Here is a 9,290-nt window from a genome sequence, read left to right on the forward strand (position 1 = left end):
ACACACACATCTTCCAACACACTTGTGCAAACAACTGTAATTAAACTCTGTGAGTTTAAAAAGACATCAAAGTAGTAGAGTGAGATGATTAATGGGGGTGTATCTATTAGAATGCCACAGACATACATATGAGATTGTCAAGTAAATAAAACATACAGTTTACAAAAAGGGCAATCCCTTATACCTGTAGTAGTTTGTAGTTCTTAAGTATTATTTTTATTATCTTAAATTTGTGTATTTGTGTGCCTGTATGTGGGTGGTATGTGCACGTGAGTGCAGGTGCCCATAGAGCCTCGAAAGGGGGCATTACTGGCAGATGGTTGTGAACTGCTAACTGTATGTTACTGGGGACTGAACTCACATTTTCTCCTTTTAACCATTGAGTCTTCTCTCTAGTCTGGGTTTGTAGTTTTTGAATGACAGCTAAAGGCTGGTGTTGATTATGACCAAGATCTTGTTTTTTTTTTTGTTTTTTGTTTTCCAAAAACTATTGTATATGAAGCACACAGCCCCACGAATCTTCATTAACCACCACCACATCAAGAAAAAAACAGGTCCCCAGCTCGTACATTGTAATGAGCATAGTTTAAAAAGAAATGCCTTTTAGGCATGAAAAAATAGCATAGTCAGGATGCCTACTACACCCAGGCTGCACCTGATAACCTGAACTCAGTGACATCACTCACTCAAAGATAACAAGATACAGCCCCAGAACTCCATGATGCCAGTGGACGGTATATAAGGAGAGACTAAGAGCAATGCTCTGCTCTGCATATCTGGAGAGACACCACTTTGATTTGCCCTGTGGCTGGAGAATCTCATCCAGGATCCTGTCCCTGGAATCAGAAATTCTTTCTGTTTGAGACTGGACTTGACCTTCAGCTAAGATACATCGCAGAGGTGAGCAGCCTTGGGGAGATAGGCTTAGGACCATAGTTAGGAATTTAGAGTGTTTATATTGTGTGATGACCCAAAGCATAAGGAAATAAAAACTTGTTATGCTAACTACGCCTATCTACCCTCTTGCTCGCGACACTCAGCAAGTTCCCGTGCACCCTAGCCCTCAGCACACGCCCCACCTTCCAACGTTAAAACTTGTCTCACTGTCCCTTCATCTTGCACGGGATTGTCTTGGAGGAGGAAGGACTAGGTTGACAGTCTCCTGGGGAGGATGGACCCCGGCTCCAATCCTCCCTATGGGCCCTTCAGAAGGTCCATACAGTGCTGGCTCCACATTCTGAGGAACCAAGCTGGCAGTTGTCAGGAAGGATCCTCACACTCAGCTATGGCTGAGGGTAGCCGGCCCCATGTGGGGCACGCCAGGTGCACGTTGGCAGTGCTCAAGCTCGCCCCGATGGCTGCGGGGCGGGGTCTCGCGTCTGCCACTTGCCCAGTACCTGGGCTCCCGCGCCAGGATAGCCGGGCGTGGCCCGGGGCGCGACCCTCCGGGAAGCGGGCGGCCGGGGGCGGCGCTGCTGAGCCGGGATGTGCGGCGCGCGCCCATTGGCTGCGCCTTCCCCCACCACGCTGCCCAGCCGCCCACTTCCCGGCCTCTCTTCGCTCCCCCATTGGCTGTCCCGCCCGGGGGGTTTAGGGGTGGGAGGCTGAAGAAGAGTGGAGGGTGAGCGGTTCTCCCGGGAAGAGTGTGAGCAAGAGCCAATCAGGAGCAGACGTGGAAAAGAGGCGCCGCGCCAACCACTCAGACCCCGAGGCGCGGTCGGGACTCGTGACGCCGTAGCGGTTCCAGCCAATGGGCGCGCCGCTGTCCGTCCGCTCTTCAGCAGCCGGTCGGGGGCGGTGAAAGCGAGTGAGGAGAGCGCGACGGCGGCGTAGCCATCGCTGAGGGGGAGAGCGAGGCCCAAGCTTCCGCGTCGAGGTGAGCGGCACGGGCTCCGTCTCAGGCTCGGCCGCGGCCCCTCCGCACCCGGCCGCCGTTTTGCGGGAGTCCTCGGCCGGGCTGCGTTGAGGTGGGGCCTGCGGACCGCCCCGCCCCCGCCCCGCCGCGGCCGCCTAGAGGCGGGGGCGCCTCCTCTGCCGGGACTGTCCCTGCGCGGCGTGGCTGGGCCGCCGCCCTCTCGACTGCCGGGGCCGCGGCGAGGGAGCCTAGAGGCCCCTGGCCTGCAACCCCGGGAGGCAGGGGTGCCGCCTGCGGGGGGAGGCCGCGCAGAGGCGACCACGGTGGGGCCCAGAGTTAACGGAGGAGGGTGGCGGCCTGGGATTGAGTGATTCCGAGTCTGAGGAGGAAGAAAGTGATGGGGAAGTGGGGGGGGGGGGATGCTCTGGAGAGGGCATCCAGTGAAGAGGCCCCTCGGGGGTCCGGAGTGGGAAATAGACATCGATGGCGTTGCGGAGAAATCAGCTGAGAGATGGAGAACTGGTTTGGGGTTTGAAGGTTAAGGTCTCTGGACCAATGGGAACAGGGCATGTGGAGTGTGAGAAGGTACACACAGAAATCGGAAGGTGTCCGAGGAGTGAGAGATTTTAGATTAGGGGTGGATGGAGGCTGTAGACGTTATTTGGTTTCGTGGAAAGAACACAAGGAACAGCCAAGGAGGATTTCTGTGTGCTTGCTCAAGGGTGGGAAATCTTTTGTGAATAGTGGAGTGAGTTGAGAGAACAGAGTTCCCAGAGAGTATCTCAGGGTGACAGCTTGGAACATTCAGCCACTTACTGAGGCTGATCATTATCTTGCCATCTCACCTTTATCCTGTTCTTGATTGTTTTGCCACAGCTCACGCAAACGTAGCTCTCAGAAGTTACAGGCATTAAGTTCTTTTGGTTTTGATTGGGAAATTGCTTAGTTCTTAAAGAAAAGTGCTAAGGGCAACATTTGAAGAGTCAGTTATCTGGTTGGGTATGGGTAATATGGCATGAAAATGGTGCAAGATGTCTTACAGAAACAAAGATGATACCGTGTTGAGTGTAGTTGTGCAGTTCTGAATGAGAAATCTTTAATGTCGTGGAATTTGTTTTTGCTTGTTGGGCAGTTGATTTCAATTTTGAGACTAGTTTCGTAGTTAAAATTATTTTCACTTAAGAAAGACATTAGTATATGTATGTTGCTGTCACTGCTTTCCTCTTTGAAGCTTTTATTTGTAGGGTGCAGGTAGAATTAGGAGGCAGAGAAGAGGGGATCACATTTTCAGTGAATTTAAATGGGAGAGATGATTTCTGTTTGAAGATAGGACAAAAGGCCCGTGAAGTGTTACAGTGTCAAGAGAGCAGTTGTATAGATGTTTCCTTGTTCATCAGATCAGCATAGAATTTTAGCTAATGGATTACTGTAATTACATTTTTGTCTTTAGTATAATCTAGTTCCCAAGTGCTGAGTTACCTGTAAGCAGAGAGACTATTAAAGTGAAGGGCAAGTTTTTTGGAAAAGATGAATTTTGGATCATTTGCACAAGGAGTTAGTATGTGGGTTGTTACTAGACACAAGAATGATTACAGTAGTTTGGACGAAGTATAAGCAGACTGTGGACCAAAAAACCTCACATGTGTAAATAGTTTCTAAGTCCAACTACAGATCTGTCTGAATGAATGATTAGATATGTAGTCATCAGTTAAGCTTCTTCCTGCAGCTTAGTTGGTAAATAGTGCTTCCCTGTGATGGCTAGAAGGAACAGAACAGTTAGACTGAAGATGGGGCATATATGCCCCCAAATATTTTTTTTTTGATAGTTAGAAATTTATTCGTTGCTACTTTGTGCCAGAAACTGTTTTGAACTTTCCAAGTATCATTATTTGATTGTATTTCATAGATGAGGGAGAGGTTTAGACAGATTTAACTTGCCTAAGGTCACACCAGCTATTATTGCACGGCAAGTCAGATTTGACAGAATCAGACAGTAAACATTAATTGAGCATGTGCTTGATGGCAGATACTGGTAAATGCTGGAGATTCATGATTTACCAGAAAATCCAAAGATCAGACCTGAGCCTCTTACAGAAAAGACTTGTTATAAAAGAAGTCAGTAGAGGAGGGATGGGGGTGGGGAGTAGGGATTGGGTGGTGCTGCTGGTGGTGGTGGCAGCACATGCCTTTAATCCCAGCACTTGGAGGCAGAGGGAGGTGGTCTCTGTGAGTTTGAGACCAGCATGATCTACAAAGATCTACAAAACAAGTCCAGGACAATCAGGGTTGTTACAGAGAAACAATGTCTTGAAAAACAAAACAAAATAAAACAAAGTCAGTAAAGAAGGATAAAGATTGCTTAGAAAGATTTTATAGATACTGAAGAGTATGCTGTTTAGAGAAGCCTAAAGTTGACTGCTTTTGAAAGAAAGACATAGAGACTTAGAAAACCGATGGTTAAAAAGAAGCCACTGAGTTAAACAAGGAAAAAAGAAATGTGGATGTAGTGTCAAGATCGATGAAGTGAATCATGATATGGGTCAGCAATCATGCTTGGTGTGGTCACATTTATGATCATTGGAGAGCCCCTTGTAATGTTTTAGTCTTTGATTAAAGAAGATCTGAGTGTTTAAAATGCTTATACTGAAAAAAAGAAATTCCAGGTAAAAATGAGCATTTTTTTTTTTTATCATTAAGGGATGACATCTATTCAACAGAAATGGGACAGTTGGGACTACATATATATGTCTAAGCTTGGGGTGAAAGCAGAGATGGACTTACTTGACATCTGCTCCATGTGAGCTATTTTGGAAGGCATGTTCTTATGTTGGAAATGACTGAGTTGTTGTGAATCGAAGTGGTACATCCTAAAAGATGACATTTGCTTAATCTGAAGGATTAGGTTATTAAAGCACCTTGGATCATAGAGATAGGGTCCTGACTTTTCTGAACATTTATTTTCTTAGAGATTAAGAAAAGAACTTAAGGTTAAAAGAAAGCCATGAACCACTCATAGAACTGGGTCATTTTTAACTGTTTCTTTTGGCCTTACATCCTTCCTTCTTCCCGTACATAGTTTCTTTAGTTCCTCCCTTTGTTGAGTTTGATATGGACCTAAGAGTTTCAGTTCAGTAGACAGTATAAAAGTACTACATTTAGTTTAACTGATCAATTTAAATAGTTACAAGTTCACCACTGGGACTGGTGAGGTGGTTCACTCAGTAAAATGTTTGCTGTGCAAGCATGAAAACCTTAGTTTGGATTTCTGGCACCCTATTGGGCATTACATGGCTGAAATCTCAGTGTTGGGGAGGTAGAGACAGGGGGAGCCTTGGGGCTTGCAGGCTTGCTAGTCTAGTCTAGTCAGAGACTTTGTCTCAGCATCCACATGTAGAAGACACACTTGTATAATGCACACACATGGCACACACAAACACTACACATTCTTCACTCTTGTATTCCCAATTCAAAGAGAAATATATCAATAAAATAGCTCTTTGTTTAGCAAGTAATTTTTCCCAAGCAAACTAGGAGGATTTGTCCAAGGGTCAGTGCAGATTGAGTTCAATCTCATACGGAGGGAGAAATACTATAAACCCATTTAGTTTTAACCTTCATTTGGCATGTAGAGATTGTGGAATAATTATACATGTGATTTTATCTGGACACTGTTAATAGTAAGTAGATAAGTAGTAATAAGTAGATCACAATTACCTTTTGTTTTCTTATGTGCAGGGTGCATTTTACAGATGAGGAGAATGAGTCTCAGAGAACTTAGGTTAGAGAGCTAAGTGACAGAACTAGGACATAGTCCTTACTTTGGCAGGGCATGGTGTCATGTGCTTATAATCCCAGCACTGGGGAGGCAGAGGCAGGAGGATTCTGAGTTTGAAGCCTGCCTGGGTTGCATAGCAAGAGCCTGTATGAGAGAAAAATAAACAAAACTCAAACCCATGTTTTGTTTCTTAAACTCATGAAGATAAGGACTTATTAATATCTGTAATTGAAAAAAGTGTCATATAGCCTCCATTATTTAGTAGCTATTTAATACCGTAAAGGATAGGTTTCAGCCCCCTCCCCAACTTTCTTTGAAACATAATCTGTGTTGTCCTAGCTGGCTTGGAATTCTCTAGGTAGACCAGGCTGATATTGAACTCACAATGATAGTCTGCTTTTGCTTTCTGAGTGCTGAGAATAAAGGTATATGCCACCACGCTAAACTCCTGCTGCAGGTGTTTGTGCCCTGGGATCCTACTTCTAAATATATAATACTGAGTTTGTTTCGTACAGGGTCAATTATGTTACATTTTCCTGTTTTAGAGAAATGTGTCTACATTTCAGTATTTTTAAAAAGAAGATAAATTTAATAGTATATCTTTAAAATGCTAGAAATGGATCCTGTGCCTTAAAGTCAAATATACCTGAGAATTGAGGAAGTATGGGAGTTGGCATGTAGTTTTTAATGTGTAATGCTTTTAGAATTTATTGTCTTCATTTTCTTCCTAGCCTCCCCCTTTTAATTTAACATTCATTTACTTTTCTTTAAATTATTGCACATTCTCTTGAGCTAATACAGTGTAGATAATGTGTCATAATATAGAATATTCACATCAAACTTTTTTTTTAAAGATTTATTTATTTATTTATTATATGTTAAGTACACTGTAGCTGTCTTCAGACGCACCAGAAGACGGCATCAGATCTCATTACGGGTGGTTGTGAGCCACCATGTGGTTGCTGGGATTTGAACTCATGACCTTCCGAAGAGCAGTCGGTGCTCTTCCCCACTGAGCCATCTCACCAGCCCCCACATCAAACTTTGAATCAGTAGGTTTGAGTTTTAATTTTGGCCTTGTCAGCAATTTTATGTTTAACTGTAGGCAAGTAACTTCCTCTCTCTGGGCTTTAGTTTCTTCATCTTTCACAGTGGCAGGGAGAACATTAAAAATGATTATTGCTTTTTTACCTCATTTCCCCTTTTTATCTCTCTTTCTTTTCTCCTGTCATTTTTGTCATGGATTCCTAAGGATACGGTTGTGTTCTTTATTATTATAAAGGATGAGTTCCTTTTGTTATCTTACATTTACTGAGAGAGGCTATCTTAGATAGCAGATACTCATTAAATTGTTAGTAAAGAAATAGATAAATGTCATCTCTTATCTGAGCTAATAAAAACATGTTGGTAAAGTATATATAATTTTTTAAAAGCTGTTGAAAATCTAGCTTTGAAGCTTAGTGGCAGAAAAAGTACTTAGCATGTGTGAGGCCTAGAGTTCAGTCCCCAGGACCACAAATAATAAGAGCAATAAAGTGCCAGATCTCAGCCCTTGGGAGGCAGAGGCAGGTGGGTCTCTGTAAGTACAAGGTCAGTCTAGTCTACATAGTAAGTTTCCAGATAGATTTGTCTGGGGGCAGTGTGTGTCTGTGTGCTGTGTGTGCCGTGTGTGTGTGTGTGTGTGTGTGTGTGTGTGTGTGAGAGAGAGAGAGAGAGAGAGAGAGACAGAGAGAGAGAGACAGAGAGAGAGAGACAGAGAGAGAGAGAGAGAGAGAGAGAGAGAGAGAGAGACAGACAGACAGACAGAGGAGTTTCATTAAAAAGTATCTTTGCCTAAATAAATGTGTTTAGCAAAACCAAATCAGCTCTATTTTTAACAAATGTACAAAGGAGAAAACTCATAGACCCGACTTTAGGAATCCTTCTATTATTCACCAGCTTTAAAAGTTATCAGTGTTTTTGTCCATATTGCTTCATAGCTTGTACCTCTGTTCACTTTCCCCACAATTTTGAAGCAAATTAAAGAAATAAAAAAATTAGCATACAGCCTAATAGACATGTTAATCGAAGTGGAATGGAAATTTTTTCATATAAATGTACTTTGAAACTCTGCTTTCTACTGTATTGTGCAAGAGAAATCAGATATAGTAAGGTGCCCTGGGGCAGGTAGAGTGTTAGAAGGTAGCCTAAATATGTGTACTAGAAACAGTGTAGTAAAACTGGACTGTGCACTACAAGCGGTAATGAATTGAACTATTTTGAAATTAAGTAGAATTTTGATAGGTTGAGAAAGGAGGAATTTAATAGGTGGTGTGGTAGAGGAACTTACACATATTTATGCATACAGATAAAAATCTAACTTTGGCTTTACAGAATAAAATATATCTTTTATACCCAAAAAAGATACTATGTGCATAGTGAAGATCTTGTATCAGTTCTTGGAAAAAGCCATTTGTTTTACTAAAAATCAAGACACAATGTTTTGTGAATGTATCATTGTCCCTGGTGAATTATTTGGCACATTCCATTAAAAAGTGCCAGTATCTTATAAATATTGTATGCCAACATGTAATAATCGATGCACTTTGGCTAAAGTATTAGTGGATGTGTGCCACCACCTTTTAGGTATAAATCACTTGGAGCCTTTAAATTATACCTCTTGTGTACATACACGTGTGTTAACTACTTCAGAAACTTAGAATTTTGAAATATATAGTTTATTGCATTTCATGGAATTCTTAGAAGTGTGGGCATAAACATTCATGAGATATCTTTGAGTTGAAGGAATTTATACCATGGCTTCTTCTGAAGTACTCTAAGAATAACTTATTTCCTAGAATGCAGGCATTCTAAGGGTTATGAACCTCTCTGAGCATCTTCATAAAGACTTGTCTTGTCTCTTTATACTACATGTAATTTTTAGTATAACTTAAGTGGCTTCTTAAAATGTTCAGGACCTAAGCTCTAGCTGTAGCTCAGTGGTTCCCCAACTTTCCTTTGAAAGCTTAGTAAGAGGTCTGTGGATCCTGGCTTGTATCCCTTACCCCTTTGTGCAGTGCTAGAAATTGAAACCAGGGCTTTCTTTATGCTAGGTAAGTGCTCTGTCCATCCAAGAACTATATTATATAGTCTTAGCTAATAATTTATTCTTTAATGTTAGACAGAAAACATTGTGAAAACTCAACTCTATTCTATTTTATATATTATGATTACCTTTAACAAGTAAGTGACTTAATAGTAATTATAAAAATTGAAGCTTATGCAAACACCAGTTAAAAAGTAGACCGATTACTCAATTGGATTCTTGGGGAAAAGTAAGCCATAGCCAGGTTTTTTGTTTAACTGTTGTTTTGAGGTGGATCTTCTTACATGGGCTGTACTGACTTGACTAACCAACTTTCTGCCGGGAGTACAGGTAAATGCCACCATTTTTAGCCATAGCCGTTCAATAGTATAGAAGTAACTACAAAAGATTTTGGAATAGGTGCACGTATAGTGTTTTTGTATACATGATGTAGGGCAGTGTCTGCTTGAATGAACAGAAAGTGGAATATAGTAGAATGCATAAATATCTTTTATTTTACTTATAGCAGAAGAAAATTCTTTAACTTACTCTTAAACAAGGTTTGTGGAAGAAAAAGAACTTGTTTTTTTTTTCTG

General features: G+C 42.1%; 1 protein-coding gene across 5 annotated transcripts in view; it reads left to right on the forward strand.

The window, feature by feature from the left end:
- The first annotated feature begins 790 nt into the window (after positions 1-790).
- The window catches only part of Far1 (fatty acyl-CoA reductase 1), a 62,902-nt gene continuing 54,402 nt past the window's right edge, over positions 791-9,290 (forward strand). For 2 of the 5 annotated variants that reach the window (XM_031387952.1, XM_031387953.1), the window contains exon 1: positions 1,735-1,876. The gene's annotated coding sequence lies outside the window, so the exon portion shown is untranslated. Of the gene's footprint in view, positions 901-1,734; positions 1,968-2,015; positions 2,179-9,290 lie in introns of those variants that run through there. The other 3 variants (XM_031387956.1, XM_031387954.1, XM_031387955.1) reach the window with 3 other exon arrangements.

The sequence above is a fragment of the Mastomys coucha genome, unplaced genomic scaffold (genome assembly GCF_008632895.1).
Source record: "Mastomys coucha isolate ucsf_1 unplaced genomic scaffold, UCSF_Mcou_1 pScaffold21, whole genome shotgun sequence".
NCBI lineage: Eukaryota > Metazoa > Chordata > Mammalia > Rodentia > Muridae > Mastomys > Mastomys coucha.